The sequence below is a fragment of the Notechis scutatus genome, chromosome 7 (genome assembly GCF_049901735.1).
Source record: "Notechis scutatus isolate UNSWTSFEM ecotype Mainland chromosome 7, rNotScu1.2, whole genome shotgun sequence".
NCBI classification, from domain to species: domain Eukaryota; kingdom Metazoa; phylum Chordata; class Lepidosauria; order Squamata; family Elapidae; genus Notechis; species Notechis scutatus.
This window is the reverse complement of record NC_142015.1, coordinates 19,834,550-19,862,145: the sequence shown is the minus strand read 5'-3', so window position 1 is coordinate 19,862,145 and position 27,596 is coordinate 19,834,550. Positions and strand designations below refer to the sequence as shown.

General features: G+C 40.0%; 1 long non-coding RNA gene across 1 annotated transcript; it reads right to left on the bottom strand.

Annotated features, from left to right (window-relative positions):
* On the bottom strand, window positions 1-27,520 carry LOC148130051 (uncharacterized). Its single transcript, XR_015750326.1, has 3 exons — window positions 27,410-27,520; window positions 12,397-12,554; window positions 1-192 (listed from the first exon to the last, which is right to left on the bottom strand). It is a non-coding gene; the product is annotated as an uncharacterized LOC148130051 (long non-coding RNA).
* Window positions 27,521-27,596: the final 76 nt, after the last annotated feature.

The following is a 27,596-nucleotide window of genomic DNA, read 5'->3' as shown; positions in this document are numbered from 1 at the left end:
CAGTCCGAAGAATGATTATTTGCATTTTTAGATTATATGCTATACGGTGTCTATTTATTCAGCTTGGATTCATCCAAAAATCTAAAACCAGAGGATGAATGGGTTATAAGGTCAGATGCTCCACCTTGGTTTCCAAGAATTGTCTCTGTCCTGGATTGTCCAAGTGAGGTTATTCATCAAAGTTCCAAAATCCTGTCAAAAGTAGGATGTGCTGGATGAATTGTATAGCAGAAAAATGTGAGCAATTGCTTATCTAGTTTCTGTAATAATATAGCTTCTGACATTCATACTTCTTGGCTGTATCTCTGGCTAAGCCCTCTTCTTCTAAGAAGTTCTCCTTTGACCTTTTAACGGATTGTTTTAATTTTGTAATTTCGTGTTTACACTGTTGTAAACCACACTGGGATTTTTACAATGGAAAGAACTACTAATATACTGTATGCACTATACTTACCACAGCTATAGTAACAACAATAAGCAGACTAGAAAGGAGCCTTGAGATATGTGTTTTTCCAAGGCGCCTATCTCATTAGCAGCCCTAGATACGAAAGGTTCTAGAGTGTCTCCAATTGTGGATATTGATTCACAAAAATGTTGTTTAAAGACATTGCCTTACCAGAGTGGTTTCATAGAAATCAGTTCTCAGCCCACAGTAATGATGGACCTCTACTTCAATTTATACAACAGAGAGACAGTCTTGTAACAGATTTCCCGTGTTTTTATTTGGGCTATGTTTTCCTGCTTGCTTTAACAAATACATAATTGAGTAATCACACAATTTTTGATGAGAAAATCATGGGTCACTGGCTTAAGGTTGCATTAAATAACCCCATTTTTGCTCACTTCTCCTGGGCTTTGCGTTTGGGAGTTTGTTCAAGAAATATCCTTAGGAAAGAGCATTTCACAGGCTGTTTTGCATTCTGTTGTATAGAATGGAACTATTTTATATTCGCTAAACATGGCCCTCTGCATTTTCTGGGAAGGTGCAATTGTTATTGTTCATATGAGACATGTTAATTGTGATTCTGTTCTTGATTCTTGTGGAGAAAATCAATGGAATGAGAAGCGGTTGCATCTCAAAAGGTTGTTAACAGATGGAGTTATTCTGTAAACAGGCTATCAGCAACCAATAAACAGGCTATCAGCAACCGATGAACAGAAAGTGATTTCATTAGACATTATACTTAGTGCTACACTGGATGTGCACTCGCTATACTGTGATATAATTTCTGAGGCTTTTCCTTTTTTAGCTGTATTCCCCCACTCAACACCTGGATCTACTAGTCTTCAGTACGAACAGCAGTAGGCCAACATGTGTACAGGCAATCAACATGTATGAATCAATGTGAGCTTATTATAAATACATAGGCAAGAACCGATCAGTCAGGAAAATCATTTTGCTTGGACTTTCTCAGTGTGAAATAACTGCCAACGAAGATCAGTTGAAACTAAATATAGGACCTCTAGTGACCTGCATCCCTGAGGATAGTTCTGCAAAAATGGACTGGCAAAATAAAATAGAAAGAACTAAAAAGAAAAAAGGAATGTATTTTTGGAAGCAATATCTACCCAGCCTGCCAGGAAAAATGGCATTGTCTTGAGAGACAAAATGTCTTTCATGTAATTAGATCATTTCTCATCACAACACAAGAAGCGTTGAATGTTAACCAAGTGCTTAGAGCAAAGTCTACCTAATGATTGCAAATTCTACAAGATCTGGGTTTGGGATTGCAAGATTCTGGCTTGGTTTCTCCAGCTCCCCTCAAAATGGCCCTGGGGACATTCAAGACACAGTTGTTGCTGCTGACCAAGGAACCACTCAGAAGACCTGTGCAAACAGGTGCAGGAAACCATTTATAGGGCTGTGGAAAATATGAATTTTCTGGCAAGATCCTGCAGCCATTCACTTGGGCGTCATGCTCTGCTGTGTAAATGGTGGATGAGAGCAAAATACACCCATGGAACTGAAGCAAGAACTGGCAACCAGCTGCATAATGTTCTACTTGACCTTTTTATATATATACATTTATTTATTCTGTGACTGTAGACTGTGGGTAGTGTCACCTAGGTAGACAAAGGAACAAGGAAGGAAGAAAAGGCAAGCACCTCTGTGCTCCTGAGATGCAGACCTGCCATTTTTAAAGTCTACAAGGACACCACAAGAATAGTTTTTTTTAAAGGCTTGCTCTTGGAAATGGAAGAGTTAAAAATGATAGATGTGGGATCTGCAGTGATTTGGATTGGCCCCCTGAGTTATAATGATTGGCTATTGTTTGAGCTGGGTATTGACTACTCAGAGGATGGAAGCAGAATCCACCCAAGGACAAGGCATAGATATGTTGGAAGGAAAATCCATCTGGTTCAGTTCCAAGCCAGGAGAAAGGCACTGGAGACAAAATGGAGGCTGGAGACTGGTTGGAAAGAAAGATTCCCTTTTATTGATGAAGCAGAACCACTAACCACATGTGATTCTGGGCAACTGACAAAATGGAGTTTAGAGTGGGTGGGGTTTTATACTTTCTGGATTCCTAAGGAGGTCATGTAGAGGTCATAGCTGGTTCTACAGGCAAAAGAGGAAATGCAAATCCTAGTGTTTGTCTGAGCTAATCTTGTCAACCTTTGGCTTGTTGCTTATCTGGAGTTTCTGTCTGACTCTGTCTTTTTGAATGGATTACCAAATCTGCATTTGTAAAAGCTGGCCTTCTCAGTTTCTGCTTAGGGCGGGGAAACTGGAGCTAGTTTCTGCCTCCCTTAAGATATTTTTTAAAAATTTTCCTTGAGGGGAAATATTTTATCCTGCCTTTTTAATATTTCCTAAAATATTTCATTCTTCTAGGAGTGGGGGGGGGGTGCTCCTACACTTCCTACAGATACACTGACCATATTTTTTGAAAAAAGTAATAATAATAAAAGATGTACCTGAAAAGGGGGGAAATCTGAAAGAAATTTAAAAAGGTTAAAAATGTAGTTGTTTATGTTTATAACTTTGATTTGCAAATGAAGCTTAAGAGCTAAACCAAGAAAATCTTTACAAAAATGCATGTTTGAATAAAAGTTTCTAAAAAGCATCAAAACTATGAAGGTCTGAGAGACAGATATGGAAAAGGTTTTCTGCGATGTCACTGCATTAAATGTACATTGAGCACCTTAGCTGTGCATCTCCATGGTAAAAGTTGAAGGACCAAAACAAAAGACAAAGGGGAGTTTTTGGAAAATAAATAAATCTGTGGAGTCTCTGGGGCTCTCTGAATTTAGCTGTTTTCTTGCAGATGTTGTCGATCCTGAAGCGGACCTGGCTGATGCCATCTTTGTGGCTTCAGGGTTGCCACAAGGCAGAAGAGGTGACAGGGAGGGGGGAATAGTTAGCTGGGGTTTTGCAGTCAAAACAAAAAGTTTTTCTGTAGGAACCAAGGTCATTCCAACAGGTGGCTGAGTGAAAAGGAGCAAAGTAACCAAGCAACCAGCCAGCACTTCTATTGGACAATGTGACTGATTAGTTAGTTAGTTCAGGTGTCAGCATCCTGTGGCTCTGGAGCTGCATGCGGCTCTTTGGGCCCTCTGCTGTGGCTCCCGGTTGGGTGATCCTACCACTAGCTGGCCCCGCCCCTCACCCTCCCCTCCCAGTCACTCCTCACCTGGCCTGAGAAGGTAAAACACACACACACACACAAAAACAGAAATGAGAGGGAGGGAGGGAGAGAGAGAAACCCATTTCCCACAGAAAAAAATGGGAGCCACAAACCTGGTAGGCATGGGGGGGGGGGGTCATGTGACTGGGTGGGAGTGATGTTGAGTTGGCCATGCCCACTCAGGTTTTATGGCTCCTGGTGTTTTCTTTTCTGTGGAAAATGGGTCCAAATGACTCTTTGAGTATTTAAGGTTGCAGATCCCTTAGTTAGTTAGTTTACTTTATTGTCATTGCACCTCATACAATGAAATTAAATGCCATCTTCAGTGTACATTATACATAAATAAAAACAAAAACACACATCCTTCACATTCTATACAATTACATTGAAAACCCCTGATATTGCATTAATATTGCACTATACAGTAGAATTCAATGTAGTTACTGCTCTGGGATAGAAGCTGTTTTTCAGCCTATTTGTCCTTGACTTGGAGGAAGAGGGAAACTTTCACTTTTAATCAGGTGAAAACCGCGGAAACTTTCAGAGTCGGTTTTCACCAGTTGTGCCAATATGATGTGTCCAAATAAATTGTTCTTTGAGGACTCCATCTGCCTCGGAATTCTGATTTCAATGGGTGCATTCCTTGGAACCCTGATAGATGTTTCATTGCCCAACTAAGTAACATCATCAATGCTGCTGATGTTACCTAGTAGGGTAACCAAATGTTTGCAAGAAAACCACCAAGCCCAGAGAGTATCAAGGGCTCCACAGTTTAACCCTGAGCGACAAGATAAATAAGAGATAAATACATCTAAAGAACAGCTTTTTTTTTTACGATGAATTGTCAATAGTTTGCTTGCAAGCTGAGCCAGAGGTGGTATTCAGCAGGTTCTGACCAGTTCTGGAGAACCAGTAGCAGAAATTTTGAGTAGTTTAGAGAACCGGCAAATACCACTTCTGACTGGAGATTTTACAGTATCCTTCCCCTACCATTTCCACCAAACCACACCCACAGGACCGGTAGTAAAAAAAAAAATAGAATCCCACTGCTGAGCCAAGAGTAGACTTTCTTTGGTTTGCATAAGTGCAGGCACTGAAGGACCAGTTCTCTAAAACTGAAAATACAATATTCTCAGTGCTACAGGCTGGCTGGTTCAACACATATTAAATAGTGAACTTAAAGCAGAAAATATCAAATGACTTGTCAGCTAGATGAAGGTCATCAAGCCACTTTTGTTACAACTTAGTTTGAAATCCACGTCCTTAAATCCCAAGCTTTGGGAGAGAAAAATATCACATTGACGTTGTCGCTTAGAGGCAGATACTGATCTGCTGGCAGTTGTGCAAAAATTGCAGCTGTTTGTGCAATTAAGTTGCCATTAGAACATGGAGTTGCTAAACATTCATGTATTTATTTGTTCCTTCCTTTATTACATTTGTATGCTGCCAAATCAAGCCAGCTCCTTGGGGTTTTGAAGCAGATAAAATCAAAGTGGGATAGCATTGCAAAAGGAAAACAATCAAGTGAAGCAAGAACTAATAAAACAAGGATAATTCAAGAATCCCAGGAAACAATCCCAGTGTCCATAAGGCAGCAATGTTTCATTGGAGACCTAAGAGAGCAAAATCTATATTGATAGTCTCCCAGAAGAATTTATTTATTTATTTATATCCCCTCTTTATTATTTTTACAAGTAATTCAAGGTGGTGAACATATCCAACACACCCACCTTCTTCCTCCTGTTGTCCCTGTGAGGTGAGTTGGGCTGAGAAGAGAGGGACTGGCCCAAAGTCACCTAGCCAACTTTCATGGCTAAGGTGGGACTTCAACTCACAGTCTTTTGAATTCTAGACTAGTGGCCTTAACCAGTAGACCAAACTGGGAATGCCAGATAAAACATCATGCCTCGGTGGTGCAGTGGTTAGAATGCAGTACTGCAAGCTACTCCTACTGCAATTTGGCAGATCGAATCCCACCAGGCTCAAAGTTGACTCAGCCTTCCATCCTTCCGAGGAGTGTAAAATGAGGTCCCAGATTGTTTGGGGTGGGTGGGTGGGAAAGAATCTGACTATGTAAACTGCTTTGAGAGGGCTGTAAAGCACTATAAAGTGGTATATAAGTCTAAGTGCTATTGCTATTGTCTCTCACCACTTATACCTAAGGAACTGTTAGCACCATCTCTGCTCAGAAGATACAAGAAGATGGAGATCGTAAGCATATTCACTAGAACTGTTGCCCCATCCCATTTTAAAGCACACAACTAATGCCATCTGACTTTTGAGATCATAAATCCATCATTAATTAGAGGGTTGTTTTTTTAAAAAAAGATGTAAGCCCTCACCAATTAAGTTGTCTGGGCATTCACATCAAAGATGAGTTTTGTCCTTGTTTCATCAAGACCTAACTTGGAGGATAAGCTTTTGATGTGACAGGTAAAGAGTTCCCTAAGACCGCAAAAATTCAATTAGTATTCTTTAATTGCATCTTTAACAGTGGCATCATTCAGAATTCATCTTGAAATGAACACGTTTTTGTCTGTCCTACATCTTCCTGTCTCTTCTTCTCATAGAGCAGGGGTCTTCAAACTTGGCAACTTTAAGACTTGTGGACTTCCACTCCCAGAATTCCCCAGCCAGCCTGGCTGGGGAATTCTGGGAGTGGAAGTCCACAAGTCTTAAAGTTGCCATGTTTGAAGTTCCCTGTCATAGAGAGATGGAAGGCAGTTTTCCTGTTTCCCTGTTGACTCTTTCTTTTGTACAGAAAGCTCATTACATTTCAAAACCTTCATCTTGAACTGAGCTGACCTGCAATGGTTTTTATTTAAGCAATATTTTACAGTTTGGTTTGGATGAGCTGGTTCACAGTTTATGAGTGTGCTCTATTGCAACTAGCCAAAGCTGAGGCACCTGGGTTTCTCAGAAGGCTTCCGACAAGAAATACAGCCTAACTATAGGACATTCAGAGGGAGATGGATGAAGCATGGTGTTTGGAGTTCTGCCTTGTGAAGAACTTGGGATTATATCAAGTTAAAGCTGCTAACTCTGCTATATTCCCTCCGTTGTATCTACGTATGAGGGCAAAGTCAACTGTATGTAGAACTTATAAACAGCAGAGATAGACAGTTTACACTCTGGGGTTCACATACAATTTCCACAGGACATCACCTCAGACAGACAGCATTTATCTAATGAAGGGAAGGAATTTTGCCCATCTTGAGTGGGGCTGGGAAGCATTCAAATATTAACTCTTTAGCTGCCCTGGTTAAGCATGTTGTGCAAATTCATCCCTTTAATCTTAGGAGTTAAGGCTAAGCAATATATTGTATTAGTATGGCTATTAACAAGTAATTGATTGATTTTTCACATGTTGAACTGCCCATCTCCCTAGCTCAAATGTCTATGAAGATTCTTAGTCATCCAGGTCATGGTTGTCCCAAAGATGCTTTTTCAAGAGGCAACTGGACTTTCTGGTTTTTCTTTTGAAGACATTTTGCTTCTCTTCCAAGAAGCTTATTCAGCTGTGACTGGATGGTAGGGAATAGAAGGATTTACACTCCTTGCAGACACTGGTCATTTGCATTCTTTTAGAGCAGGGGTCTTCAAACTTGACAGCTTTAAGACTTGTGGACTTCAACTCCCAGAATTCCTTCTCTAGTCATGTTAGCTCAGAAATTCTGGGAGTTGAAGTCCACAAGTCTTAAACTTGCCAAGTTTAAAGAACCTTGTTTTAGAGCAGGGGTCACCAACCTTTTGGACCTCAGGGACCACCAAACTCATAATTTTAAATCCCAAGGACCACTAACTGGCTCTGTGGGCATGGCCTAATTTGTGGGTGTGGCTTGGTGGTCATGTGACTGGCTGGGCATGGCTTGGATATAAATATTATAAATATTTATATAAATATTGAATTTTTTATTTAAAAAAGAGCAACTTTTACCCCAAAGCAGGCAGGCAGAATTAGTTGCTCACAGAATCACAGATTCATTCAGAGATCTATCTATCTGCCATCAGCTAGCTCAGTCTGTCACATAAAATTTGCTAGCAAGCAAACACAAAATTAACTCACAACACAAAATTAACTCACAACACACCATGTATGTAAATATTGATATATATTTTTTATAAAAAAAAAAGAGCGACTTTTACCCAAAATCAGGCAAAGCAGGCAGGCAGATTGAGTTCCTCACAGAATCATTCAATGATCTATCTATCTGCCATCAGCTAGCTCAGTCTCTCAAATTTGCTTGCCGTGAGTCTGTACTGAATAATAGAACCTTCAGTCCTAAGGGAGGTTCGGCTGTGCTTTTTTTTTTTTTTTAAGTTTTATTAATTCTTCAAAACAAACAATACATCCATACACAAAAACACAAAACGTAAAAGCATAAAAAATCTCTTTTCTGAAAGTTGCTTAGTCCCGGGTTATAACTCTTGGTACAGACATAAATTCAAATTCATATTCCTTTTATATACCATTTCATATCTTATTAACATTTTCAATTTTCTATATAACTTCTCCTCTCTTTTAAATTTTCTCAATTTTATTTTATTTATCTCCTCTCAATTCAGATCATAATATTTATTATTCTTTGTCTGTTCTATTTCCAGCCATCCATTTATTTTTCTTCTTTAAAAAAGAAGAAAAACTTCTCCTGTACACTATATGGAGTATGATGCCTTTATCTCTCTCCCCTATATTTATAATACTTAATATAAAACACATAACTTACATTGGGATTCTGTCTGGTACATTCTAAAATTATACTATATTATCAAAAATGATACAAATCTAATCATTAGTATTGATATTCATTTATATCTTGAATGTTTAACACATTACTTTTCAATTAAATCACATACTTTTATGGGAGCCCTATTTTCCAAAATTATTCCCCCCCCCCACATCACATATTATAGCTCATTATTTCATTACAATGTTCCTCCTTCTTCTACTTCAAATCTATCATTTCACAATTTTTTTTGCTAATATACCATAGTCTGATCATTAATATTAACAATCATTTATATCTTAAACATTTTATCCATTTCAATTAAATATCATGCCTTTGTGGGAACAATTATGCTTTCCAAAAATTATTACACCCCCAAAAAAAAAAAATCACAATCAGGCATATTTCATATTTCATTGCAGTACTCCTTTTTTCTTAACAAAAATTTCACTAGTTTATGTTAAATATTTTATCACATTTTAAATTACATATTATTTCCAATTTTCTATGGTTATTTCTAAATACAAATATAAAAATACAGTCTTATGTACCTTTCTAGAATCCCTTTATCAATAAAGTTTATCCATTATCTCTAAAAAACTTTTGCTTCTTTACATCTTGCTCCCCACCATTAGGGCTTCTCATCCCTTCCTTTCTCCCTTGCTTCTTCTTCTCCTTGTCCTCTTTAACCCCTTGTCTCTCCACCTTAAAAGCATAGCCGAAGAGCTAAAGATGCTGTTTTAGAGAGTCATTGAGGCCACATGGAGGTTTATCTGTGTTATCAGAATCACCTGATTGGTGCAAATGGGTGTGCAGGTTTCTTGGAACTGTCCAGTCAGATCTGAAGAAGCTTCTTGGATGAGAAGAGAAAGGTCTTCAAAGAAAAAACAGAAAGTCCTATTGCCTCTTGAAAAAGCACCTTTAGGATCTCCCTCAATAGTGGAGCAATGCTTGTTTCCTCTAACGTGCACAGACTTCCACTGAGTCAGAGATCATAAATAATCAAAGTAAGCTGAACAATATTAATGACATATTTTTTTAAAAAAATTCAAACCACTGGGATCCGATATCATGTCATAATTTCTTGCTGCAAAGGTAAATCTTTTTCTTATGCCATAGAACAGGGTTTCTTAAACATTTTGGCTTTCCGTTTAGAGTAAATTTAATGTTCACTCCTCTCTTAAAATCCAAACACCAACATGAACACAAATGCATAGTGAAAACAATGAATCTTTGAGAAAGGTGGATTTATTGTGAAAATATAAGTAAAAGGTTTTTTCCCTTGGACTCCGCCTGTAGTTCTTTAGGGGATTATACACCACACAGTTGGGAAACTCTGCTATATAAAATTGTATTTTATTACTAAAGTTTATTACTCTCATGGAACTAGGTATATAGGTTTTCTTTTTATACTGTGCTCTGATAGGTTTTCTGTTATACAATACATTTCACTTACTTTCTTAGGAAATATATATAAGCATAAGATTTTAGAATGAACAAAAGAATATGCTTTGAAAAGAATATGTTGTATCCTATACTTCTATGTATGGTCAGATATTTGATGACACATCTGTCTAGAAATGAGGAGTGTGAATTGAATGTTATACCTGCTTTTTAGTCTTCGTGATCTTTGTTGACTCATCACATCATATGCAAAGAGTAGATAGCCATAAACTGTTGACTACTAGAGGAATTGCCGAAAACTTCTTTGATGTTTGACAGGACACCAACAGGAGTGTCAGGATCACACGCTCCTCCAAAAATTTTGATTGTGTGCTTTGGAATACAGTGGAACCTCGGGTCGTGAACGCTTCTGTTTGCAACCAAATTTTCAGAACAGTTTTGCTTGTGGTTGCGAACAGATCTTGGGTGATGACCAAGCAAACCCGAAAATCACCACAATGATTTTCTCTGCCGCGGTGATTTCCCCCTTGGCACATTTTTTTTTGGGGGGGGGGTGTTGTTTGGTCTGTGCATGTGCAGATGGTCATGCTTCCGGTCACAACCAAATCAGCTTGCGACCATAGTCTAGAACGGATTGCGCATAGCTCGAGGTTCCACTGTATTAATCTAACACAGAAAGGTCAAGACCTGCAGGGTGCTTAGATCTGGCCCATGGGGCCACCCTGGAAGTAGCAAAGGACTGGCCAGCAGTGCCTCTGCCAGCAAAAATGGAGCTTGGGAGGGCTGCATGCTGCCCTCCTGAGCCCCATTTTCTCTGGCAGAGGGTTGCAGGAGGCCATTGCAGCTAGAAATGGAGCTCGGGAGCCCATTTTTACTGGCAGGGTGCCTGGGCCACCATAGGCACCCATGATATGAGTGACATCAAACCAGCCACATCTACTCTGGCCGTACCCATCCTGAGGTCAAACACTTGATGTGGCCCTTAGTGAAATCGAGTTTGACACCCCTGGTCTAATAGAACATAGAATCACAGGGCTAAAGCAGGGGTCCGCAACCTTAAAAACTCAAAGAGCCAGTTGGACCCATTTCCCACAGAAAAGAAAATACCAGGAGCCAATAATTTCACAACCGGTGGGACTGGGTGGGTGTGGCCAACTCAACATCACTCACTCCCACCCAGTCACCTCCTGCTCTGGAATATGGAGCGAGTCTCCATCCCCTGCCATCACCCTTACCTTCTCAGGCCAGGCAAGGAATGACGGGGAGGGGAGGGGAGGGGAGGGGCCAGCCAGTGGTGGACTCAGCCGACAGGAAGCCGCAGCAGAGGGCCAAAAGAGCCGCATGTGGCTCCAGAGCCGCAGGTTGCAGACCCCTGGGCTAAAGAGACTCTTCCTCCAAGATATCCAAGATATCTTATACCATCCTGATAACCACCAGTCTATTTTTGAAAACCTCCACTGGTGGAGTACCCACCACTCCAGGAGGCACGTTATTCCATGCACCCCTCTGGAAATTTAAATATAGCTGATTTTTTGCGAGTCTTTGATAAACTGTATTTCCTCCTGCCTCACCCTCCCAAACATATTTTCCTTTCCAAGCCAGACATCAACAGGCTGCAAATCCAAACAGAACCAAGAATTTGGACGAGAGGTTATGCTTCATTTTAAAAAGTAAACAAATAAGTGAGCTGTCAAAAGACAATTATGTGATTTGGGAGGGATTGTACTTCATAAGAGAGCTATTATCTCCAGTTTTAAGGTGGGCAGAGAGTTACAAGTAATGAATCAGCTTTTGTGATGCTGACAAAGTTCACAGTTTAGTCTAGGGTGCAGAGAGTTGAATGTGGTTTGGGCAGCAGCAGAACGATACTTATAATTAACAAGTGGGTTTTTTTTTTCCCCTTGCGAGTTGATCTGAACCTGGCATTTTTTTAACTTTGGGAAATGTTCCTTTCCCTGGAAGTGAGAGTGAAAGAGAGGCGCTCTCTAAATTGCAAGAAATATATGAATTTTATAAAGCAGTTTACTGAAAGTGCAATCTGTAGAACAAAAAGAGAGCAACATATAAAGAAAGCATAGCAGAGAATATTATGAACCATTAATTAAAATTAAACAAATAATTGGAAGAATCATATTCGCTGTAGAACATTCCTCATACAAGTGACTTCCGCTAATAAGAACAAACTCTCAGCTACGTTTATCATACTTGTTTTCAAATTTTAAAGTTGAAAGTTAAAGTTAAAAGTTCCTAAATGCCAAAATAATAAAACCACCCTTTTTATAACGTCAGGCTCCTGAAGCGTGAACACCTAAAAGTTCTTATCATGGGCAATGAATATAGGAATAGATACACCTAAGCAGGGGTGGGCTTCAAAAACTTTAGCAATGGGTTCTCTGCCCGGTTGCTGGTGGGCGTGGCCATGGTGGGTGTGGCCTAGTCAGCCTCCTGCACCACAGTTGGGGGGGGCATTTTTCCCCTCCCCGGGCTCCAGAGGCTTTCCTTGAGCCTCCAGGAGGTTGAAAATGGTCTCCTCGGGCTCTCTGGAAGCCAGAAACAGGCCCATTTCCAGCCTTCCCGAACTTCCGGGATGCCCATTTTTCACCCTCCCCAAGCCTCTGTGCATGCCCTGCACTTACCTGCATCCAAAACGGGCCATATGGGGACTCCTGGGAAAGGCAGGAGGGGCGGGGAGGGGCCAGCCAGGAGTGTGATGTGAAGGTTCTCCAAACTGTGCAGAATCTTAGCTAGAGGATATTCCGAATCCCTGTGAACTCCCAGCAGCCCACCTCTGCATCTAAGAAAGAAAGATTAAAATGGAAGATAAATCATAAGAATACTTTATTTTAAAAAAAGGTTGAAAGATTTATGTGTTTGTTTGTATCCCACCTTTATTATTTTTACAGATAACTCAAGGCAGTGAACATATTCTTTCATTTTTCTATATTTCTATATTTTCTATATTTCTATTCATTTTTCCCCACAACAAAAACATTGTGAGGTGATTTGGGATGAGAGAGAGTGACTGGTCCAAGGTTACCCAGCTGGCTTTCATGACTAACGTGAGACCAGCACCCACAGTCTCCTGGTTTCTAGCCTGGTGCCTTAACCACTAGGCCACATTTGTCACTCAAGGCGCAATCCTATTCAAGATTCAAGTTTGGTAAAAGGAAGGACTGAATATAATGTGCATAGTTGGACTGTGACATTTTCTGCAGTCTTATGTGCAAATGGACACCAGTTTTGATGGCTGTAAACAGGCATTGGGCCAATTCACCGAAGGAGTTGTCATCAACCTTGGAAGAAGAATGGTATAAAAGTTTTAATAACAAATAACAAGTAGGGCCATTTGCTACTTCCTGAATGACCAGAAAGACTAAAACATCGCCTCTCTTGAGTCCAGCTCTATTCCTTATGTGTCGTAATGACGAGGCAGTCGAGTTGTTTGATCATGAACAACTGAATCATGATGATCTTTATTGGAGTCTATTTATTTTTTATTTTATTTATTTATTTGATTTGCCAATTGTTTACAAGATAATAAATATAAGTGTATACATAGTTGTGAATACATGAAATGGGTACATATAAGAAAAATAAAAGAAGAATAAGAGAAACAATAGGACAGGGACGGTAGGCACGTTGGTGCGCTTATGCACGCCCCCTACAGACCTCTTAGGAAAGGGGTGAGGTCAATAGTAGACAGTCTAAGGTTAAAGTAGACAGTCTAAGGTTAAAGAAAAAAAAATATGGAACGCTTCACGAATTTGCGTGTCATCCTTGCGCTAGTCTTGCATTTATACACATTTTTAATTATCCTCCATCATTGGTTAACTTTGGTTACTGCTTAACTTTCGTTACTGTTTAGCATAGTAATCCATACAATTAATTATCTCTAGTTAAAGTCTAACATATGTTTACTTCCTCTCTCTAATCCTCCTTTAGATTAGTGACTTTGTTTGCCTGAGTTGTATTTGCTTGGAAACATTCTTTATCTGAGGTTTGCCATCCGAGATTGGAACATTCCTGCAATTACAACTCTACACTTATGATTACATGGATACTTCCGAGTAACTTACTTGGACACAGTAGAGAAGTGGTTTGCCATTGGCTGACTGTTTTCTAGAATGCAAATCTAGTCTCCTGCTCTGGAATGTTCTAGTGGCCCTTCTAGATCTAGATCCCAAGGTGTTTACTTTTTTAAAAAAAAAAAGAAAGATCAGTGTTGGGCCTTGAATCATGATAGATCTTTCCAAAAGCATCTGGTTGACCACCATGGGACATAGAACACTGTGGGACATAAGGTGGACACTGAGCCTGATCAAGCCACAGGTTTCTTTTGCTTAAACACCAGCCTTTCATAAACACCACCCTTCCTTGCCAAACCCCAGCTACACCATAGCAGTCTCCTCTGACCCACACTGTGATTTCCAAGTTCCAGTTGATGATTACTGTCCAAGAATGGTACTGTCTGGCATTGTCCATACCATGCATTCCTAGTCAGCCCACTGTGCATGCCTGCTTTTGCAAATCGTGTGTATTTTTAACCTTCCAGACACTCTTCCTTTAAGCAAAAAACATCTGTGTAAAGCCCTTTCGCCTGCAGAGTTCTTGTTTGCAAGGTCCTCCTCTAACACCAGGCTTGCTTAAAGCCAGTGTGACAGTAAAACAAATGAATGCGGGTGGCCTTTTGTGGCCCTTTGTTGCTGCAGATAATCTAACATTTTCCCAAAGGGGCTGGCTTAATTATTTTTTGAAGATGCAATGCTGAAAGACTGGCTGACAATGCAGGTTTGCTGCACCCTCTTTCATTCCCATGAAAAAGGGATTTTTGACCTAAACCTCAGCCTGATATGTGCTCAAACATCTGCCAAATTTAGGGCTGCGTTATGGGTTAAAGTATAGATGATGGGAGTTCATTTGTCATGCCAATAAGCAATCAAAAGCCATTGTACACACAAATAAAAATAGAAACAGCTTTTCACAATATTTTCTCTTGCTTCTCCTGATGTAATCTGAGAAAAGCACCATATCAGGGGAAAATAATTATTGGAATCAGAAAACAAAGCCATATTCATGGTCATCGTGCAGTTATTTTGTAAACAAAGGCATTAAATATGGGAGTGTTGTTTTGGCGAAGAATGCCATAACATCACATGACTTGACTTTTATTGGGAAGAATAAAGAATAATTTACTCATATCATTTATATGGCTTTATTTTGTTGTAAAGCACCCAGACTCACTTGGGTGAGATTGCGGGGTGGGGGTATGGGAATTGAATAAATAAACATATAAAATATACAAATGTGAAAAATAAATGGAAATGGCCAATCTAAGCAACTGCTTAGAAAGCTTGGATATTGCCTTAATTTTGTTTCTTCCACTTATTTAATGTGTGAGGAATAATCATGCAAACTGCATGCATTTCTACACCTAAATCTAAATCTGAAAAAAAATCTACATCGTCACTTAAGATGAATTGCAGCTGGGAAATTGCAATCCAAGTGCCTAATTGATCTTCCTCCTAATAGAAGGGAAACTAATGCTCAGCTGGCAGGAACAGCCAACACCCTAGGAGATAGGCTCAATATCCAGAGGGATCTTGACAGATTTGAACACTGGACCCTATCTAACAAAATGAAATTCAATGTAAATTCAATCTTACACTTAGGCAAGAAAAACCAAATGTATACATATAGACTGGGTGAAACCAAGCTTTAGCAATAACTGTGAGAGGGAGCTTGGAGTCTTAGTGGACAACCAATTAAATATGAGCCAACAGTGTGCAGCAGCGGCCAAAAAAGCCAATGAAATCCTAAGTTTCATTAACAGAAGGATACAATTAAGATCAAGTGAGGTACTAATACCACTCTATAAAGCCTTAGTAAGACCACACCTAGAGTACTGCATCCAGATTTGGTCACCACACTATAATAAAGATGTTGAGCCTCTAGAAAGAGTGCAGAGAAGAACAACCAGGATGATTAGGGGATTGGAGGCTGAAACATACAATGAACAGTTGCAGGAATTGGGCCTGGCTAGTCTAGTGAAGAGAAGTACCAGGGGAGGCATGATAGCAGTGTTCCAATATTTAGGGGCTGCTACAGAGACTAGGAGGTCAAGCTATTTTCCAAAGCACCTGAAGGCCAGACAAGGAATAATGGATGGCAACTGAGCAAGGAGAGATTCAGCCTGAAAATAAGGAGAGATTTTCTGATAGTGAGAACAATCAACCAATGGAACAGAAGTTGCCTTTGGAAGTTTTGGGAGCTTCATCACTGGAGGCTTTCAAGAAGAGACTGGACTGCCACCCATCAGAAATGGTGTAGGGTCTCCTGCTTGGGCAGAGGGGTGAACTAGATGACCTACAAGGTACCTTCCAACTCTGTTAATCTAATCTAACCCCTTCAGTCATTGGCTCAATCCCTACACCAGAACAAAGAAGTCAACGAGATGGTGGCAACTCCTCAAGACCTTTGGAGAAACCGGTTTCAGGAGCCTTGAAAAGTTCACTGACCTGAAAGTTTGACTTCTGCAATGATCATTAGTAAAAAAGCAAAGTGGTTGATGATGGGAAACAGCTTTCAGAGGGTCTCATTTGAGTTCCAGTTTATTTACTTTTGCTCAAGTGAACATTTTGGGGCAAAGCCATCTTCTGATCTTCTCGTGGAAAAGAGGGTTGGATCCAGTGATTAAGCATTCCCTACCTTGCTTCAAAAGGCAACTTTTGAAGCCGGGGCACTGCCAACAACCCAAAACTAGACCTTTGGAATTGCCCCAAAGCAACCTATGATGTGTGGAGGTGTTATCAAAAAGCAGGAAGGACGTATCCACTTTGAAGGGACCCTTGAAAAGAAAAGTGTCTTGAGACTGAAACAGAAACACCTCCCACCCTTCCTCGGGTTGAAGGGGATTTGATTAGACCCAAAAACGAAGGGGGGCACTTTAAAAGGAAACCCTTGGACCTCTCTGTGTATAAACTTGAGCTGGAAATATTTTGATTCTGAGCTGTGATGAGTGAGGGACCTCTACCAGCAATCTTTAGCCATACAGCTGCCATAGATGAATATCCATCAAGTAAAATTCCAGAAAGAAAGAACAGCCATGGCTGTATGTTAACCAAAGAGTTTTCCAAATGTCCCTATCCACAATGAATGAGCAAAAGACTGGAATTTGCTAGGTGTCATCCCAAAGATCCAAATCTAAATCATGGACTCATAGGAGAACATTCCTCCACTATCTGGACCATGACTCTACCCAAGTAATCCCTTCCAGGACCTTCTAGGTTGAAGTTTTATTTCTTTGTTCCTTTGTCAAATATGTACAAGATAACTACTATAAGTATGAACATAAACAGGAACAAAGGAAGTAAATACAGATAAATGGGGACAATAGGGCAGGGACAGTAGGCACATTGGTGCACTTATGCATGCCCCCTTTAAGGACCTCTTAAAAATGGAGTGAGGTCCATGGTAGAGGGTTTGAGGTTGAAGCTGTGAGGGGTTGAGTTGTGGATAGTCTGATTCATCTTGCCCAAAATTCGCAACACGAAAGTTCATAATGTCTGTAAGATAATCACTTCCTCGTTTTGGTTTCCACTACCTATTTGGTTACTGTCTTCCTTTCTGTTGCTCCCCTGTGGGAGGAGGTTTCAAAGTATTTCTAGCAGGACTACCAGATTCTGTAACAGCTTTGTTCCCTATGCCATCCATTTGATAAACTTTCAAGCTTCATTTTTCCCGTCATGTACATTTATACATCTGAACTACTGGGCTGTTTCTCTGTGTCATATAATATATGTGGGTATGTGGATATTTATTTATTTATTGTCATGTTTATGTAGTATATATTGGAGGTGGTGACACTTCAGGAGCTGTATGCAATGAAATTTAATTTTAATGTATGCCAATTAGTGTACATTTAAAATGACAATTAAATTATTCTTAGTCTAAGTCTAAATTGAACTGATATAATTACCCAGAAAAACATGCCAGGTTTGTAGGATGAAGACATGAATTAGGAACAATTTAATACCTATTAGCTACAAAAATATAAGAAGACTAAAGGAGACCCGATTTTGTTTTGTGTGATTCAAACAGAAATCTCTATGTAGGCGAACTGGGGTGATGGGTAAACTCCAAAGACTGGTTACAAATTGTTAGACTGAGTTCAAATCAAGAGGGAAAAATAACTTTATCTCACACAATTCATAAATCTTCAGGATTTTATCACACTTTAACCTTAAACATTGTCTTTAAATGTCTCTATTCTCAGTTATGCCGGTCATGGTTGTCCTAAATATGCTTTTTCAAAAGGCAAATGGATTTTTGTTGGTTTTCCTTGAAGACTTTTCACTTCTCATCCAAGAAGTTTTTTCAGTTCTGATTGAATGATGGGGAATGGAGGAGTTTATATTCCTTGCAGTCATCTGGTCATTAGCATCTTTCTCATAGTCGTTGAGGCCACTTGGAGGTTTAGCTGTGCCCTCAAATGGGTGTGGAGGTGAAAAAGCTCCTTTGGGATTGCCTTTAAGCAGTTTGTTTTATTATTATTATTATTATTATTATTATTATTATTATTATTATTATTATTATTATTATTATTATTATTATTATTATTATTGGATCATTGACATTGCCATACCTGGTGACAGCAGAATCGATGAAAAACAACTTGGAAAAATCACCAGATATCAGGACTTGAGAATCGAACTGCAGAGACTCTGGCATAAACCAGTGCAGGTGGTTCCAGTGGTACTGGGCACACTGGGTGCTGTGCCTAAAGACCTAGGCAAGCACTTAAAAATAATTAGCACTGACAAAATCACCATTGGTCAGCTGCAGAAGGGCACCTTACTGGGATCTGCTTGCATAATTCGCCAATACATCACGTAGTCCTAAACGCTTAGGAAGTGTTCAACTAGTGATTTGTGATACGAAACCCAGCATAGTTATCTCGTTTGCTGTGTACACTGTCATTTTTGGTGTCAAATAATAATAATATATTTATTGCCTGCTTATGGCACTTTCAAGGTCAAACTAGAGAACTTAGCTCTCAGTTCACAATTCTATTTTTTCTTCTTCCCAATTGCTGAGTGTGCCTTAACAAGAGACTAGATTCCTTCTGAGGCAATGTTACTTTTTAATCAACAGCCATTGTAATTATAAACTAGGATCCCATAAGCAATCAACAATTCAGAAGCAGTGGAAAGTTTCCCACCCTCAGCCCTGAAGAAGCTCCAGGAAGAAAGATTAACCTAAACATTCCTCATAAAAAAACAGACAATTGCAAAGCTGGAGTTATGTAAAAAGATGCAGGAAAAAAAACAAACCAGTTGCATCTGGTTGGAAAAATCAACATTAGCAAAAGTGTTTATTTTGCGATCAATGTCGATACCTTATTTGGAATTATGAAAGGAATCTCTTTTTTTAAGTAGGCTTCCTGACTATTTATGTCAGCATTGAATTCCTAAAAATATTCAGATTTTACAAGCATTCCCTACAGTATGAGATCCAAGCAATCTAATATACATTATAAGCAGGGGTGGAATTCATAAATCCCAGCAACTGGTTCGTTGCTCAGTTGCTGGGTGGGTGTGGCCATAGTGGGCGTGGCCTACCAAAACTTCCGGGAGGGTTGTTTTTTGCCTTCCCAAGGATCCAGAGGGTCTCTGGGATGGCGAAAATGGCCTCCCCCTATTTCCGGACTAGGACCAACTCTCTTCATACTCTACATAAATGACCCCTGTGATCATATTAAAAGCAACTGTGTCCTCTTTGCTGATGATGTAAAGCTATTCAACACCACAGACAATACTGCTACCCTTCAAAAAGACCTCAACTATGTATCAGAATAGTCAAACAAATGGCAACTTCAAATCTCAACAAACAAAGGCTCTGTCCTACATATTGGCAAAAAAAATCAGAAAATAAAATACAGGCTGAATAGTCAAGACCTTGTTGATGATCCAAACTCTGTCAAGGACCTTGGAGTACTCATCTCAAATGATCTAAGTGCTAGAGCCCACTGTAACTACATAGCCAAAAAGGCATTAAGAGTTGTTAACCTAATCTTACATAGCTTTTTCTCTGGTTACACTACTAACTAGAGCATACAAAACATTTGCTAGACCAATACTCGAATACAGCTCATCAGTCTTGAACCCACACTATGTATCTGATATTAACACAGTTGAGAAAGTCCAGAAATATTCCACAAGAAGAGTTCTCCACTCCTCTACTCGTTGCAGAATACCTTATGCCACCAGACTTGAAATTCTAGACCTAGACAACCTAGAACTACGCCGCCTTTGGTCCGATCTAAGTATAGTATATAAAATCATACATTGCAATGTCCTACCTGTCAATGAATACTTCAGCTTCAACCATAACAACACAAGAACAAACAATAGATAGAAACTCAAGGTTAATTGCACCAAACTTGATTGCAGGAAATACTTCAGCAACAGAGTGGTCAATGTCTGGAATACTCTACCTGACTCTGTGGTTTCTTCCCCAACCCCAAAAACTTTAACCTTAGACTGTCTACTATTGACCTCACCCCTTTCCTAAGAGGTCTGTAGGGGGTGTGCATAAGCGCACTGTCCCTGTCCTATTGTTTCTTTTATTTTTCTTATATGTATCCATGTATTCATAACTATGTTTTTACTTATACCTATTATCTTGCAAGCAATTGACAAACCAATTTTTTTTAAAAAAAAAACTTCCGGAAGGCCTTTTTTTCCCCCTCCCAGAGCCTCTGCACAGACCATGCACTTATCTCCATTGAAAATGGGCCACGTGGAGACTCTGGGGAAGGGTGGGGAGGGGTGGGTGGGGACAGCCAGTCAATTCAAATACCAGTTCAGCGAGCCAGATGGGAATTTAATATCTGGTTCACCCAAACCGATCTGAACTGGTAGAATCCCACCCCTGATTATAAGAATTATAGAAAGTTTGAGAGCCAGTTGGATCTAGTAGTAAAAGCAAGGGTCTCCAAACTTGGCAACTTTATGACTTGTAAACTTCAATTCCCAGAATTCCCCAGACAGCATGGCTGGCTGAGGAATTTTGGAAGTTGAAATCCACAAGTACAAAAGTTGCTGAGTTTGGAGACCCCCTGAGTTAAGGCATTAGGCTAGAAACCAGAAAAAAGTGAGTTCTAGTTTCACCTTGAAACCAGGCTTGGGAGATTTAGGGTCAATGATCAGGAGACTGTGATTTCTAGATCCACTGTAGGCATGAAGGCCAGCTGGGTGACTTTGGCCTAGTCGAGCTGGTCACTCAATTACTGTCATAAGCTGTTAGGGATATACACTCAGCAGAACCTGCACGGCAGGCAGGCAGGCAGGCAAATATGTGAGACAAACGTTTTTGTAGCTTACACTCAGTAAAAGAGATACACTGTGCTAGTTAAATAGTTTATTCCAGTAATAGTTTTAGCATAGTCAAACAGTCCATATATCATACACTAATTCAGTCCGTCCGGGATTATTCAGTTGCAAAGTCCAGTGTCGAAAAAGAGGTCAGTAAACTTACAGATATCAGTCCATTAATATATCTCTTTGCAGTAGAGATATGAAGAAGTCAAAACTCTTTTTCTTCCTTCAGCAACAGCAGAGAACACGCAGTTATCACACCATCAATCCATCATCGTCAGCAAGCAATCCAGTAAGCCAGCAATCCATCAAGTTCTCTTGCTCCTCTTATGGCGATTTTACAATCACACCCAAAATTACATGCTTTGCAGTTTAAAGTGACACACTTAAACTCACTATCATAGTTTATATATATTATTTTACCCAAACTACGTTAGGTAACCATGTTATTCCTAACATAAGCAATGGATTAACACTCAATTGATTGGAAAAAAGCAAATCCTACATTTTCAGGAAAATGCTAGAAAGGAAAAAAAAGTAAGAATTGGAAAAAGTTGTAGGGTTGAAAGCCATTAAACTTCTTCAGATTTAGATAGGACAATTACTCCTCTTTTCACCAATAAACACCTATTGAGGGGTCTTGGAGTCTTAGTGGACAACCAGTTAAATATGAGCCAGCAGTGTGCAGCAGCAGCCAAAAAAGCCAATGCAATCCTAAGTTGCATTAACAGAGGGATACAATCGAGATCAAGGGAGATGCTAATACCACTCTATAAAGCCTTAGTAAGACCACACCTAGAGTACTGCATCCAGTTTTGGCCACCACACTCTAAAAAAGATGTTGAGACTCTAGAAAGAGTGCAGAGAAGAGCAACCAGGTTGATTAGGGGACTGGAGACTAAAAGATACAATGAACTGGTCGCAGGAACTGGGCACAGCTAGTCTAGTGAAGAGAAGGACCAGGGGAGACAGGATAGCAGCTTCCAATATTTGAGGGGCTATTATAGATAGGAGGGAGTCAACCTATTTTCCAAGGCACCCAAAGGCCAGACAAGGAATAATGGACGGAAGCTGATCAACAAGAGAATCAACCTAGAAGTAAGGAGAAATGTTCTGACAGTGAGAACAATCAACCAATGGGACAGCTTGCCTTTGGAAGTTGTGGGAGCTTCATCACTGGAGGCTTTCAGTAAGAGCTTGGAATGCCATTTGTCAGAAATGGTCCTGCTTGGGCAGGGGGTTGGACTAGATGACCTACAAGGTCCCTTTCAATTCTGTTAATCTGTCATGTAAAACAATATTGCTAAATATATCTCAACAAATGACAACATAAAATGTTGGAAGAGGTGACTAGAGCATCAATCATTATGGATATGGTATTCATTGCTAAGGTCTTTAGTTTTGCAAACAGAGAATTTGTCCCTGTGGCTTCTCATCTGGCATTCCTTTCTTGCCTTTTTTCAACAATGTTGAAAAAGCTAATGGCCCATTCACAATTAAATGATTTTTGCACCCAAACTGACATGACTGTAACAGCCATGAGTATTCCCTTTTAAAGTTGGTTAATTAGATCAAATATAACTAAAAATTGAAGCCCACCAAATCCACCCACGCCAAAACTGCAGGATGATTTTCCTAATTAAGACATATAATCTTCTACAGCTGCATGGTTTCCTCTACTCCTTTTATTCAGTTGGCACAGAAGTGCAGATGCAAGCTATAGGAAAAAGACCTTGAAGTCCAACTGCAGCCTTTTGCATTTTTATTTGCTATACGGGCTCTATAAGGAGAAGCAAGAGGAAGAAGGAAAATCTGTTTTCTGATCTTCTTGCCTAGGGTCACGTTCAAAATTTTGGTCGTCTGCTTGTTCTCAACTGCCCTGTGATGAACAGGGAACAGACAAGCACGTGCGTTTTTTTTTTTTTAATGAGCTTGTGCGCCTTTTTGATACGTTTGCCAGAATTTCTAACCTCCAGCTCTCACATGCCACCATATTTTATTTTTGAAAAAAGAACAAAAATAACATCTCCCCTCCCCTGCAAAATACCATTTAAATATTGTTGAGAGCCAAGACACCCAGAGTAGAAGATCATCCTTTAAAATATGAGCACACTTCTAAAAGAAACATTTCCCCTGTCAAGCATTGTCCAAGAATCACATGATGAACGATTGCTTAAACATTCCAGTGGAATTAAGGAGGAGGATTGGTTAATGAATGAAAATGGGAGTGAAAATATTCAGTATCTTGGTGGTTAGCTTGAGTCAAGTTTGCTTCTCTGGCTATAGCACTTTCCTTTTTAAAAAAAAAAAACAGTTATGCAGAACTTAAATTCAATGAATACCTGGGAATAAACTAGTGAGATGGGTCCATTATTATGACATCACCTGTGACCTCTTATTTTCAGCTTTGTGATTTTTTTAAAACAATAATATGATCATAATTGTTTTAAGCATGAATTGATTGTTTTATCTTTGGGGTATGCTGCCCAGAGTCACCTGCTTGTAACAACTGGACAAGTAACTAAATCAGATGTTCTTGTGACACCCTCACAATTGTCCATCATTAAGAGTTGTATTGCCTTTACCTCCCAGAATGCCAAGGCTTGTGTTGGCCTTGGGAAAATCTTCTCTCTTCACTCCACAAACAATTCCATCAACAGACACATTGACCTACAACTAGCCTACAACTAGCCTCTCAGAATCCAAATCAACTGCACAGCTAACCAGAGACAGCACTGACCCTCAACCAACCCACGCAAGCCTCCCCAGCCAACCCTTCACCTCCCAATGACCCTCACCTGATGTAACCTTCCCATCACAAGACACCCACTGATGACTCATACTTGACCCATCACAAGACCCTCATTTGACACACCCAGACCTGACCAGTCATAAGGTTAGTAATTAGAACTGCAGGAAAAAAAAAAAAACAATTATTACCAACCTGCCTTCCATTGAGGACCTGTATACTGCATGAGTCAAAAAGAGGGCTGTGAACATATTTACACATCCTGGACATGAACTGTTTCAACTCCTACACTCAAAACGATGCTATAGAGAGCACTGCACACCAGAACAACTAGACACAAGAACAGTTTTTTCCCTAACGCCATCACTCTGCTAAAAAAATAATTCCCTCAATGTTGTCCAACTATTTACAAAGTCTGTACAACTATTACCATTAATATTCTCATCACTCCTTATCACCCATCCCGTCCCACTTATGACTACATGATCGTAACGTTGTTGCTTGTATCCTTACGATTTTTATTGACTGTTTCCTAGTATGATTTGGTTGCTTATTGTACCCTATGACTATCATTAAGTGTTGTACCTTGTGATTCTTGACTCTTGACGAATGTATCTTTTCTTTTATGTACACTGAGAGCATTTGCACCAAGAATAATTCCTTGTGTGTCCAATCACACTTGGCCAATAACGAATTCTATTCTATTCTATTCTATTCTATTCTATTCTATTCTATTCTATTCTATTCTGTTCTGTTCTGTTCTGTTCTGTTCTGTTCTGTTCTGTTCTATTCTGTTCTATTCTATTCTACTGATCACCCAAAGCCCTTATAAGCAGAACACTGACACCCCTAAACTCTTCTGAAAATGCTAACCTTCACCCAAGCTAGAGATAGTTGCCACTACTGCAAGTCTTCTCTCTTGTCCTAATAGCACATTTCATCAGGTAATGAACTGTGCCTATCCAGTTAAAACACATATGGGTATCCATATGCATAGACCAGGACTACTGAGAAATTTCATTGGTTTATTTGAAATCTTGGCATCACTTGGAAACCATCAGCAGATAACCTTAAACAAGTACCGGTGGCATTTGGGGGTTTTGTAGATCTTCCTATAAAGTTTCACCAGCCAAGTAAAAGCTTTTTTCAGACTTTTATAAAGAAGAATATTCTGCATTTGTTTTGATGGTTACTTTTGATCAGAAGTGGTATTCAGCAGGTTCTGACCAGTTCTGGAGAACCAGTAGCAGAAATTTTGAGCAGTCCAGAGAACCAGTAAATACCACCTCTGACTGACCCCACCCCATCTATTCTCTGCCTCCTGAGTCCCAGCTGATCGTCTCGGTCTTCTTTTGTCCTACACAGGAGAACGGAGCTGGAAATCAGGTTAGTGGGGTGGGTGGTCTTCTCTGCACATTTTATAGTCTCAGCATCTATTTGATAGTGTTGTGACCAAAACTGGATGCAGTTATTTCTCATTTCCTCTCAACATTTCAGGAATCCATAAACTTGTGTTGCAAAGTTAATGTAGAGGACTATATCTTCCCACACATTGAAAACAACCCCTGGCCTCTTTCACTGTTGTCTATGCTGGCTGGAGCTACTCAGATTTGTAGTTCTTCTGAGTTCTTCACCCTTGGGTTGTAAAGATTTGACTTCCAAAGTCTGCCAATAGCAACATTGGGCTAAACAGATATGATTTTATTACTTCTAATCCCAAATGTTTGAGAGCCACCTATCTCTGCCTTTGCTTCATTTGTTGATAGAGTCTATGGCTGTTCCAGAGAGTAAAATAAACCGAGGGAAGCCAAAATATGACCAAACAAGTAAGGGCCCTTAATCATGGCCTGTTAGAAGATTGGAACAAAACAATGGGTTATTTTGACCTTTCAATGAAAGAGCAGAACAAGGATAAACAGATTGCATTTGCAGAAGGTTGATTAGTCTTGAGAGATTGCAAAGTAATGACCCAGAGAACATGAAGAATTGTGTTTTTTGAAGACAGCTAGACACAACATTCTTGGCAGGATCTGGGACATCAGAATATGCTGGTTTTCAGCCATCATAAGATTTTTGCCTGTTTGTCTCATCAAAAAGAGTATAATCCAAAGCAATCTTGGTACCCTGGGCAGTTTATTCAACCAATGTATATTTTACCCTGAACTACTGCTGCAAATAAATAACCTGTGACTATGAACCAATGAGCGATTACAGAAATTTGTGCCCTGTTCTTGGTAAGACTTGGCTCAACTCTTTCTAAATTTTCCATGGAAGTGTAGAATCAGGCTCAAACTAAGAACCAACTAGAGACCAGCCCTCATCAACCTGCACCATTGGAAACTAGCTCAAATGTCTATGAAGATTCTAAGTCACCCAGGTCATGGTTGTTCCAAAGGTGCTTTTTCAAAAGGCAACCGAACTTGAAGATGTTTTATTTCTTATTCAAGAAGCTTCTTCGCGTCTGACTGGATGGTGGAAGGTGGAGGAATTTATATTCCTTGCAGTTATCTGATCATTAGCGCTCTTTCTGAAAGCTGTTGAGGGAACAGATAGCACTTAGCAATAGCACTTAGACTTATACACTACTTCAGCCCTCTCTAAGTGGTTTACAGAGTCAGCATATTGCCCCCAACAATCTGCGTCCTCATTTTACCCACCTCGGAAGGATGGAAAGCTGAGTCAACCTTAAGTCTGGTGGGATTCGAACTGCCAAATTGCAGGTAGCCGGCAATCAGCAGAAGTAGCCTGCAGTACTGCATTCTAACCACTGTACCACCACGGCTCTTGGAGATAAACCTCCAATTGCCTCAATGACTTGTAGAAGGATCTATCAGAACAACTGGCTACAAAGACAGGAATCAGTCAGTCAGTCTCTGCTTAGTTGCTATGCAGACCACCTTCCCTTCTTTTAAGATGCTGGCCAAACAACAGGAAATCTGTTGTCTGGACTATGGTCCGCTTTATGGTCACTAAACCCTGCAGCTCAACACTTCTCAATGCAGGTTTTTAATGATACAGTGGTGTGTTTCAAATATTTTTACCATCGGTTTGGTAGGTGTGGCTTGGTGGGCTCGCTTTGCGCAGGGGCAGAGGCATTTTGAGTCATCTCCTACAATCCTCTACTCTCCCTGATGCTTCAGCATCTGCCACACAGCAATGGCTGTTCCATGCAAAGCAGCTGCGCTTCAAAAGCAGAACAAAGGTTAGTATTGGAGCCCAGGTGGGCAGGTGGGTCCAGCCCAGAGCATCGGAGAGAACCGGTTGAGTCTCCGCTGCTCATCACCGCTACCAGCTCGGCAGAACCGGGCAGAACCGGTAGAATACCACCACTATAATGATATATGTATAAGGATGAAATTTGGAAAGTATAATAAATGGAAGTCCCTAGAAGCTGGTTGCAATGAAACCTTTGGCAGATAACTTTCTCTACCACAATGTAGATCCTGAGTCCAGGGTTCAGCACTAAATCATAATCTCCTGAGTTCCCACAGTTTAATTTAGCTGCTAGACTCAGATTTAACCTACCTGTTTCAGACCCACGGCCTGGTATGGCTGAACGGGAGATCTGGTTGGAAACCAGAAGCAAGCTGTTAGGAACAATTGATTGCGTTCAGCTAATATAAAGGTTTGTTTACCTCTTACACTCATGCCAATGACTCTTTGCTTCATGTCTGCGCTTGTAAAGCCAAATAGCTGCTTACTGTTGACATAA